Source organism: Strix aluco, chromosome 7 (assembly GCF_031877795.1).
Source record: "Strix aluco isolate bStrAlu1 chromosome 7, bStrAlu1.hap1, whole genome shotgun sequence".
In the NCBI taxonomy this organism is placed as follows: domain Eukaryota; kingdom Metazoa; phylum Chordata; class Aves; order Strigiformes; family Strigidae; genus Strix; species Strix aluco.
The window spans coordinates 16,722,844-16,735,200 of NC_133937.1; the positions used below are offsets into that span (position 1 = coordinate 16,722,844).

A 12,357-nucleotide genomic window follows, 5' to 3' on the forward strand; every position below is an offset into this window, starting at 1 on the left:
AAGTTTCACCCTAGCCATTTCATGAGTAAATCTAGTACATAGCTATGCAAAATTTAGTAAAGTCCATTGCTTGCACAACAATGAAACAGAAACCTGGAGAATGTTTTAAAGAAGATGACTGCACACAATAAAAACAAGTGTGTTACTATAGGTCACTAGGTTGATTACTACTAAATTTCTAAATAAAACATATACTCAAATAGCAATTGGCACAACTGACTCCAATGCTAACACTCATATCCTTCTATGTCACGTTTAACACACAAAAAAGTGAGGAAAAATTAGTAGTAGTTTAGAAGATTCATTTTAGGACAGCTATCATTATTTTCATGACAGCCCAGTATAAGAATTAGACACAATATAGTTTTCTGGTTTTACTCCAGAGACAAAAAGCTATTCAGAGTTAGTTACGAACAAACTGATATTTTTGTATGTCACTACGCATACCTCTGACCTTAATATTCATGAAGGATTTTAAAGCTTCACTTGATTAGGAAGCTGGCAAGTATTTACAGCATTATTGCTTAGATTATAAACTCTTCACAGCAAAGATTTTTTCATTCTGAGTTGTACAAGACTCAAAACAATGTCCTGCTGCAACAGCGACAATTTTACACACTCCCAGAGTAAATGCAGAAATTATTTCAGCAGAATTTGAAATTGTATCATTTTTCTTTCTACAAGTCTAGTTCAGACTACACCTGAAATTAAAATCAGTTCTTTAGTGAATCAAGTGGAAGTATTCAAAATAAAATGTTACCTCAAGATTTTGGTCTTATATTCTAATTTCAGTTAAATAATTCCATCTTCACTTGCCCTCATCTTTATTTCTGTAGTTGTAATAAAACCTAGAAAACCTCATGTATGCACTTTAAAACAAACCCAAATTATAGAAGTCTAACTAAGCTACTACCTTATTATAACTGAAAAACAAAAAGAGAAGAAGCTTCCTTCAAAAATTCCTAGGGAATCTTGGGTGTAACGTTAAGCCATTCAGAATCCATAGAGTGCAAGTTACTAATCTGGCATAAAATTGACCTGTTCTTGAAGTTTTCAACAACTATTCTAACTTCCACACCTGAAAAGCAGGGGGTTTGGTTTTTTTAAATAGTTTCCATTTAAATATTGTCTTGCTAGAGAAGCCAGCAGGATAATTCTCCTTTTTTTTTTTTTTTTTTTTTTTTTTAAGAGGTTTAAAACACAGGGACACAAAAAATTTTTATACTTTTTTCTGCTAACACACTGTACTGGGTCTGACTGAGCCGGAATTGGTTTTCCCCTATAGCAGCCCTCATGGTGCTGTGTTTTATGTTGGGAGTTGGCAGGGTGTTGATAGCACACTGGTGTTGTGGCTACCCTTGGTCCTTCAAGGCAACCGCTACGTGTATCAGAGCCCTGCTTCCTGAGAAGGCCCGACATCACCTGGTAATGGGAAGTAGAGAATAAACCTGTTTTCTTTTTTGCTTCCACACGCGGACTTTGCTTTGCTTTTGCTTTGCTTACATTAAAACTGTTCTTGTTTTACCCATAAGGGTTGTGGGGTTTTTTCCTATCTTATTTTCTTTCCCCCTTTTTGCCTTGTTGAGAAAAAAGGGGGAGGGGGAAGTGATAGAGCATTTAGCCAGGGTCAAACCACCACACACACGCTCACTCATTCAGCAATTCAACCAACAGTGTGGGGATGCACACCTTTTTATTTCATTAAAATTCAGAGTAGTTCCCTCTTGAACTACTTGTAAAGCGAGCAACAGCAGTTTGGTTGTCCCTCCACTGAAGCAGATGCTGTACACTCATCCAGAAGAAAAAGGTCATGCCAACACAGGGAACCAGCTCCCTTACAGCAGTTCTGGGCTGAGCTAACACCCCTACAATCTTCAGGGAGTAACAATAGAACAACATTTGTTAATCCATTGAAAGCTTAAAACGGGGGGATGTCCCTGACTCACCAACAGCTTTACAAAATCAGATGTGAGGTCCCAAACTAGCAGGTGATGCAGGTTGGAAGTAAAGAAGCAGGAAAGGAGCTCATTAGTATTCTATTCTTTCCAAGAAGAAGAGTGTTTTTTCACTGTGGTTCACTTCTAGCCCAACACAGAAGCAGTTAACACACAGGTCACCTCCTCATCACCAGGGAAAGGCACAGTTTCCAACTTACTGGCGGATGGAAATTGTGTACTTCACTGCAATCTAGTCCTGCAGAGTAATGATATGCATTTGGAGACCTGAGCTGTATGTAAGGTAACATACTACAAGAGGGTTCTCAAAAGTTTTATGTAGTCTGAATTCAGCATAAATCAACAGTAACTCACCTCCATAAAGATTAAAGCCTTCTTTGCACTGAACATACACAGTAGATACCACAGTATTTGCAGATGCCCTTATACTAACCTAACAAAAATAGTACCATTCTATTCTAGGGAGCTCAGATTTTAAAACTGTGTTACAGATTTTATTTTCAATTCTTTGATATGAAAGTGAAACTGAAATTTCCACAGCTATTATACTATGTTCAATTCAGAGCATGTGGAATAAGAAAGAAGACAAGACACACACTATCGCCCAGTTCCTACAGTGCACAAGATACTAGCTGAGTAGCACTAAGAAGAAAAACTATTCCTAGCATTAACCACCTGTTCTGCTTCCACACACAAATGCTCCTATCATAAGACAACAGTCCATCTCCAATGAGGTCATGACTATTAGAGTTTTCATTTAGATTTTACAAATGTAGTGCCGCAGATGTTTAAAATCTGCACAGTGTCATTCCACAATAAATCAGTCTGACAGCTTTATGAATTTTCAAAAAGAAAAAAAAAATCACCTCTATAAAGTTCAAAATGTCAGAAAAGGAAAAGCTCTAAAAACAGTGCCAACATATTTTTAAGAAAAGCACACACACTTGGCTCATGGAGTTGTCTGCTACCATTGATCAATAAACACAGAGGCTTGCTTCTACTTCTATTCACCAGAGAGAGCTGCAGTAGGCATACCACACTTCTGCACCCACACAGCCCTTTCTTGTGGAAAGTGAGCCTTGCCCACCCTGACCCTCACCAATTTTTTTATTTTTTATGCCTGAAGATTACTTAAGATCTCGCTGACCATAAGTACATTTTGTTTCTTCAAGGCTCAGAGAGTCTAGGTTAGGTTTTCTTAGTATCACCCTTATAAATTCAAAGGTCCCCCTATTTCTGCTCAGAGCTAAATCAGATTTATAACAACTGTCAAAGCATAGGATGACAGATAAATTAATCTTCCCTTCATGAGTTTACATCCAAGGCATCTGGGCTGCTGATCTGGCCCTAACAAGCACAGGGTCTCTACAAGCTGTCGTTTAAAACTGATGCTTTCATGACTAGAGATGAATTATTCTGTCATGAGAATCTATTTATTCAGGAGTTAGAAGGTGGGGTTTTGGCTGCAGGATAGGATGATTTCATGGGTTAAGGTCCCCTTGAAGCGACTGTTTAAATCTTGTCCTGGAGTTGACTGTACTATACTTGGAATTTTTAGGACATTTACAGAATAGGGAAAAGCCTTTTTCTTCCACAAAGTTGCTATATTTTCCTCAAGCCTGACTCCAGTAGAGGATCATTCTCTCCATACAGAAGCCGATTATTAATTCCCTTCCTCCAACTAAGGTTGACTATCCAGACATTAATAAATTGATATTTTTAAAAAAGGCTTGATGATTCATTTCACAACATTGCCTGTCATGCAACAGTCTGCTACTAAATAACAGCCTGATGCAATCTGCCAATATGCTTCCTTGCAGAGAAAGACCCAGTTCGGTGAAGCAGCCGAGTAACCCTTGCTCTACCTGCAAGAAAGAGATGCGTTTCAGGCCCAGCTGCTGGACACTGATGCAGCAGAAACAATGACAGTTCTTGAGCAAAGCAGACAGGGAGAAGTTTCCATGTATACCAGCTCAGGTCAGCAACCTGCAGGGAAAATGAGGCCAAGAAGTCAATGAGGATCTATAAACTAAACAAGAGGCCAAGCTAATGAATACTGTGAGACATTGACTCACAAGCTTCAGTCCAATTTCAAAGACAAATTCCACAATGAATCTTCTGTGTATTTAATCAGTTCACTCAATAGTTAAAAAGATGCCTATGCAATGGTATCTAATCATTATCTGACTGGTTTTCACCATTCAAATGCTGAACACCACATGGGGGATTTCGCGGAAGCGGTGGGCTTTACCTGTTAAACAACCAAATAGTCAGGGTTCAATGACATGTTCCTCAGTCCAGCTAAGGGCACGGATCCAAGCCAAACTATCATCAGGTTGGTAAAAGAAGCCATTCAGTAGTGAAAGAAAAGAATCAATATATGAAATAGATTCATATCTATCCAGGTTTCAAAATAATTTGAGGCAATATAATGTTGTAAGTACAGGAAAAATGAACACATTTAAAGAAAAGAATTAGTAATGCTTTTGCATCAAAGCAGCAATAAGAAATATTTTGGGTGGGAAGAATGATAAACCAAAATAACTTTCTTTTTCAAGGAATCATTTTCAACAGCTTAAAAGTAATAAAGAAAAATTCAACTCTCTTCTCAGTAGATAACCCAGTTGCAGGCAAGAAAGAGATGATTTTCAGTAAGCACTGAGACGTGGTATTAGAATGCTAACATGGAAGTGGAGGCAATCTAGAAGAAACTGGTTTATTGTTGATATTTGGTATGTCACTTTCTCCATGCTCCTTTCTAAAGCATAAGCCTTCTTTACACAAGCTTTTATTTTTAGGGTGGCAATACCCTTTTGGTTATATTCCCTTTTACACATACATTCATCGTTAAAATGTCACTATTGCTCTTTTATTATTCAGAAAAGAGAATATTCTTTAAAGAGCTTGAAAAACACACCCAGAAGCTGATCTATGTTAAAACTATCACTCTTTCAAGAAGACATCTTGTCTTCCTTTTCAAGCTGTCACTATCAGCCATGAAACCTGCAGAGAAGTCCACATTCACATTGTGTCCTCCCTTGAAATTTCCTTAATACTTGCAGCCTCCGCTGTGCAATGTTTTCTCAAACCTCCCTTCTGTCTTTTTAAGGGATGGCAGGGGTGTGGGAGGGTGAATTCCACAGAATTTGAAAGTAACAAACATAAACAGTGCAGAAACTAGATCTCTTACTTAGGCAACAATTGTTTTAACCACAATTTTAAAACACAAAATGCAAATGTACGTTTACAACAGAATTCATTTTCTACTAAGCACCACTTGCAATTCTCATTGACCTAAATCATCCCATCTCACTATCTAAATCCCACTTGCATTTTCAGTTCTAGGAATTCAGTCATCCCAAATGTCTGGTTTTCTGTTACTGCTTCAAGAGAGATTTTGGCAAAACTATGCACAGTAGCAGGACAAAGCATTTTGAAAACCTCTCTTCTGTTTATAGATAATGAAACTGCTTTTGGAAGTGTTAATTAAAAATTTAGCACTTGGGCACTGTAAAGTTGATCAACTTGCCTTTGCAAAAAGGACTCTCATGCCACTCAAACCAGACCTCTAAATTTAGTTTGCCTCCAAATGCATCAGACAAAGCATTTTTTTCTTCTGAAGGTTTAAATATAAGCCAATATAACCAAAAGGACCATTCCTTTAGGATTAGCATCAATACAAGTTAACACTTAAAACCCCACAAAGTACAGTAAGCAGATCTTAGGAAAAACCATGCATATACCTAATTATTTCTAATATAACTTCTACTAAGCACAGCAAAAAAATGCAAGATCTGTAAGATGTTAAGGAAAGAGAGATCAGTCTGTGGTATTTATGACTTTAGTCATTCTTTCTCAAAACAACAGATGAAATAAAATGTATGACATTCCCAAAGAGGGAGTTTCTACTGTAATTCATCTTAAAATGCAATGTTCTGTCATCTCCAGTAACACTTACTGAAAGCAACCATCAATACTTTTTGTCAAAAACCTGCACTCTGTGTAAAATGTTCCATCAATCTCTATTTACATAAAACAAAAAACTTTCAGTGTGGTTCTAAAGCAGAACCATTCAGATTCTCTGTCTTCCATTTTTATGCTCTGTTGAAAAATTATTTTGACTGACACAAAAAAAAACCCATGCCTAACAATTTATGGTAAGGGGTTTTTTTTTAAATGTAAGGAAAAGCCACATAGACTTGTTCTTTTCTATTGATCAACTAAGCAAAATAAAGCATTTTTTGTTTACTTTGAACCACATCCAGTTTTCCTTCTATGTATAAACAGTCTAAATAGTCTAACTTAATAATAGGTGAACAATTTTGCAAAGTAAGCAATTTAATACAGTTCACTTAATCATGTTCGTGTATTCCATATGCTTTTCCAGACATATAAAAAGCACTCAGAGTCACCATGCTGTAATTTTACTCACATGACCAGTACCATAAATTTCAATCAGAACTAAATCACAGGGAGAAGAATATATATGTATTCAATGCTTTTGGGTTTAGAGCCATAGTTTTCTAATCTTTATATTGCATTCACAGTGTTTCTAAGCTATTAGGCACTAGCAAATCAATACTCAAACAGTTGTTGTTAAAGAGCATGGAAGAAAACTATAACAGAAATATACAGCCATAAAGTAGTCACCCATTTTCCAAGTACCAGGTTCACAGTCCTGTTACTGGCCACATCCAGAAATAAACTAGTTGACTTGAAAAGGGGAGTGGGGAGTTTTTCCAAATGCTTTCCTCTAGAGTTTCCTCTAGAAGAGAAGTGTTCTTTTGATTTATCACTTTCTCAGATGAAACTGTGCACCACCCTGTGTTATTTCACCATGTCTTTAGGCCTGGAAGAAACAAGACTGGGACAGGCGAAGGAAGAGTAGAGCAGAACTACCATGGACAGATCGCACAAACCCAAACACTGCTGGCCTCCAGAACAGGGCTGCATGGGACAGTGCAGGACCTGGATCTGCCCAGAGGTCAGAACTGGACCCCATAAAACAACTACCACATAATATTTCCTTCTCACGAAAAGGATCTGATCAATTGTTTACCATGCTTTAGGTACTCTCTACAACTATTTGTATCCATTCTGATCAACAGTCATTAGTTTGTAATTTTTATTTTGAAAGATAAGATGAAACAAACATGGTTTTCTTCTTTTTGCTAGAGCCCTTATTCAACTAATCACTAAGAAGACTTTTAACTGGGGATACAATTTCAAGACTTGCTATCCCACTCTACCCCCATTTTTTAGCCTATCAGCATATCCTTTGTCATTTAAAAACAATTTGCATGACTTCCTGTTATTTTGCAGCTCTTTGACAGCTTTAAAATATGCAAACACTCTGAAAACAAGTAATTTGGGGGGGTTATTCCACACTGTTCAGAAAATATTGCAGAAACACAATGTAGACAGCTTCTCAGTATTCTTGAACTGCAGACAACAGAGTCCACAAATTAAGTAAACAAGTCCTAAAGAAAATACCTAACAATAAAACAATACCTAAAGAAGAAAAAAAGAAAAAAAAAAGAATCTAAGAAAAAAAATGCCTACATTTAAGTACAGATCTATCACTTTAAAACAATCAGAAGATAACAAATAACCTAAATAAAAGCATTAAAATCTAATGGAAGATCAGACACAGAACAAGAAAGGTCTCGTAAAAAAATTTCTGCTTTGCACATTCACTACTCTGGGTAGTCAGTAAGACCTTAATGAACTGCCTTCACAACTCGCCCAGTTTCACCCCTACTCCAGAGAGAGGGGAAAAAGAAATTGAAAATTCTTCCCAAATCCCACCTGATGCAATAGTTAAAAGTTTTCTTTTGGATAATGCTGTTTGGTTTGGGGATTTTTACCATAAACACTGTCAATTTCTGTTTAACAGCTGTGAACAATAAATAAATAAAACAATTTTTTTAAAAACACAACCAGCTTTCTGCAAGGTCTCACATTCACACAGCTATATGGAGCCACACATCACATAAAGCTGCTGGCTGAGTAGTATCACTTGGAGATGCTAGTATCACTTGGAGATGCAACCAAAAGCTCAGAAAACACAGTGAAGATATTTCTTGCTCCCTTTTCTTATAGATCAGAGACCCAAACCAGGACTCTTCTACACAAGTTACAGGACTTTAACTGACTTTCCTAGTTCTAAAATAAAACAGATCATAAATCAGTACCTAAACTAATTCAACTTCACATCACAGTAGTGCCTTTGTTGTGAAAAATCTACATTTGACTTCTATTTTTACATGTATTTTATTTATAAATTACTAATGTTTTTCCTGGGGCAAAATGGCTGAAATAATATCTACACTAGACCATATCCCTGTTGTCTGAAGGAAAAAACACTACAGTACAAATTGACTCAAGGAGGGGGAGCTATTAACAATGAATACACAAGTAATGCTCAATTCTGCATAATCATTATTACCTACACAGCTGAATACTTAACATGCTACCTCCTAGAAGAGTTACAAAGTGGCTGCCTACATTACTTTATAGACAGTCAAGAAAAATAAGAATATGATGTATGGGTAGGGAGAAAAAAAATGTTTTATTTTTTCCCTTTCATATAAAATAATGTCCAGTTACATAAAAACCTCAGCTGAAGATCTCAAGGCACACCTTGCTTTTTTCAAATCATATAAAACATAAAATCAGCTACAGTACAAACTCATTCCTTTAAATGAACCTAGTAATCATTTGATTACAGCAGACATATTTGGCCAAAGAACTACAGATTTTAAAGCTATTAAATAATCAAAAATGTAATGCCTCCCAATCATTATAACATACATATGACAGAAACAACGGATGAACAATAGCAAATAATGCTACTACAGACATTTTTCTTTCCTATCAATACATAACATGCCACAAAAGTAAAAAGTCAGCTTTAAAAAAGACAAAAGTTTTATATGCACCACGATCTCAGATGTTACAGGACAGGGAAGGTGGGGGAAACCAATTAACTAGATGCATCCTTCTCTGAATGTCTAAGATCCTTTGCTCACATCATGAATTCATGTTTTGCTTCTATCACTCCACTATATGGTTGGTCCTCACCACTCTTTTTGGGGAAAGTTCACTGTTGCTCAGTTGTTTCTGCAAAACACAAGCTCTAATTTTTCAAAAGTAAATTAGGCTTTAGACTTTAATGCTTGCAGATGAGAACAAGTGCAATGTTGCATTGGGAAGTCTTTATGTTGAGAATAAGAAAAAGGCCAGTTTAGCTTCATTTTTTTCAGATGAGTTACACAACTAGAATTTGACCCAGCAGTTCTGAGAAACACAGTTTCGGGGAGTACACAATCAAATCTCATCTGGCCATCGTATCTGTCAATGCCCATTCTACATCTGCCTGAATTTTAATAGAAACTTCTATTTATTCTGGCCAAGACTTGAGCCTGGCAATTCCCCCCAAGATGCAGGGTGTCAGTACCAGCACACACTACTGATACATATCAGTTCTTCCTTGAGTAAAAAGCAAGCGCTCCAAGAAGTAGGGAAGCAGAACAAGACACCTTAGAGAGAAAGATCCCTAAAACCCAGACAGAATTCTCCTGAAGACTGGGCAAAGCCCAGCTGAGAGAATCACTGTACATCAGGTCTGTTCTTAAGTTTGGATTAAATCCTGCAGTTTCCTTCCTCTAACTCACAAGAGAATGCAATAAACCCACAAGTGCCCTACCAATCCATTCTCTGCAATACCTCCCAAAGTCATTTCTGGTCTATCCCCTTTATTCAACAGAGTGCTTTCGTCCAATTTTACGAACACAGCCACACACTAGATCATCCTGGCAACATGAAGAAGCACAACTTGAACTGGCTGTCAGTGGAAAAAAGATGGGTTGACTGTAGGAAGAGAGAAGGTGAAAGAACAAAGACAAAGCTGAAAGCAAGACTCCTTTTGGAGGGAGAGTGGCTCTCAACAGCCAGAGGAGCTACCCTAGAGGTATAAACAGGGACAGATTTTCTTCTCAGCTCTGACTGCTCTAAGAGATGGATCTTCACTGCAGAATTAAAGCACTCGAGCTACCATCTCTAATCTTGTTCCTATTGACACAAAAAGCCTTTCACCAGTCTGGTTAACCCACTGACTTTCCAGATGGGACAGGGACTTTCAAAAGAGTACTGGAATCTCCTAGTGCCTTTCCACAGTCTTCCACCCAATGCTTAGAGAAACAGTTTGCCAGTAGTTCCACTGGAATGAAAGTGTAACAGGGCTTTACACTCAGGAGCCAAGAACTGAGGGACACATCTTCCAATACACATGGGGAGTGGTGCATGCATCACCAGTGAGGGCACAGCAATTCATACATGACTTTTCAGTTTGGTTGTTGCCAACAAAACCAGCTTAATCCTAATCATTCAGGCTGTGAAAACCTACTGAATAAAGGTTTGGTTTTCTAATGCATCAGAACTCTGCATTCACCCATATAACACAATTAACAATTAATTTCCAATGGGGAAATGTTTATAGCAAAACTGGAGGGGAGGAGGGCACAGTATTTACTTGCCCAAACTTTAAATATCATTCCAGTGAGATTTGTACTAGAACTGCCAGAATCTGGGGTCTGGCTGTAATGGCCAGACAGTAAACTGAGCTGAGGGTGAAAAAAAATTGTACACAGATTAAGTAAAAATATCAAGTGCCTTTGACCTCACTCCACAAGGGATCACTGAAAGTATGCAGAATTTATCTGCATACAATATTTTACATACATATGATGTACGTTAACAAGGGTTACCTGTGTAAAATTTCTTCAGACAGTGCAGGAGTGCTAACTTCTAGTTCAAAGAAAAATAAACAAATACAACCAGGAAACTGATATACTGGCAAACTTAAACAAAAAAAAGGCACACAGAGCAGTTCCAAAACACAAATATCCACCATTCTTTTGTTCTGCCCTATCACTGTCCAGGGGCCAACACAAAGGTACAAGAAGCTATTAATTTTAGGCATCATGCAAAAATAATTCAAATCAATTGCCTCCAAACTCCCCAAAATAAAAAGTGAGCAAGCCTGATCAATGACTTTCAATTAAGATGATGAAAAATGGCTGCTGAATTCGCTTAAGGGAACCTGGAAGCCATGCACACCCTGTATTGCGCTCTGTTCTCTCCAGTTGAAAGACAGTACAGATAGAGGAATTAGCCACATGAAATTTTGAGATTCATCCCAGGTGGCCATAAAATTAACTGAATTTCAAAAATTTAGAGACCAAACTTATTCCAGTGGTAGAATTCCCACTTGACATTTCCCAAATTAAAAGTTCTTCCAATAATAACAGAAATATAAAAGCCTGCATTAGCGAGGGCTAGCTCCTTCCAACCGTTTGTTCAGAGACTCTCCAACAAGCATACAGCACACTGTAAGAATTCAATTTGGAAACCATCATCTAAAGCACAGAGGAGAACAGGAAAGTCATATTGCTATAATGCTTAGATTATCAATCATCTTGACAGTTTATTGGCTTTATCACCACACATACCATTAAAATGATGTCTGGCCTAGAATGTCAGGAGGCAAACATTAAACAGACCAGGATTAAAAAGCAGATCCCAAACAGCACTCCAGTAAAGTTTCCCTTCCACTCTGAAATTAGTTAGAGCTGACTAAGTAACTGGCACTAGACTTTGAAGAAATATACAGCCTAAAAGGCGCAGAGTCAACATAGACTTGACGAGCTGATAGGTAATGTCATGTTATGGCAACTCTAAAGCTCCTGTAGTTGATTTATCACATGCTGTGTGCAACAGAATGATTGCTAATGGAGGGTGGGGGAAAAAAAAAGCAAAACAACAACAGCTTAATTTGTTCTTCTTAGAGTCAAGGGCTTGCATCAAAAGGGCCAAATGAACTCCTTGAAATCAAGCAGCAATGCTTGCTTTATCAATTTTGTAATTACCAAACACACACATTAACAATAATACTTTTTAAACTAAAGTAATTTTACAGATTAGGAAAATCTAACAGTGACAGAACATATTCATAATTCAGTAGAACCAGGTAATGAAAGAGATAAAAATCCTGAATTTTTAAAGCATAGCTGTGTGTGTCAGTCTGGTAACTAAATCCTGACACAATTAAAATTGTGCATCAACAGGGTACAGTTGAAAACTGTGTCATTTGTTCAGGACCATACTTCCACGTGCTCAGGAATATGCGGGCAGGCAGTTACAACTAATTAAATGCAACTTCCTTTTTCCCCAACTCCCCACCTCTTAAACATCTGTTTTCTTTTCTTCTTTTTGTCTTCCTTTCCCCCCAAAATGTATTGACATTTGCATTATCCTCCTAATTTATTTAGAATAAGTATGTCAATTTTAAATTACAAATAAGCTAATGGCATGTCCAACCAAGAGAACCAGTCAAATAATT

General features: G+C 37.3%; 1 protein-coding gene across 1 annotated transcript in view; it reads right to left on the bottom strand.

Annotated features, from left to right (window-relative positions):
• Positions 1 to 12,357, bottom strand: part of LRMDA (leucine rich melanocyte differentiation associated) — a 693,930-nt gene that overhangs the window by 634,118 nt on the left and 47,455 nt on the right. The window lies entirely within an intron of this gene.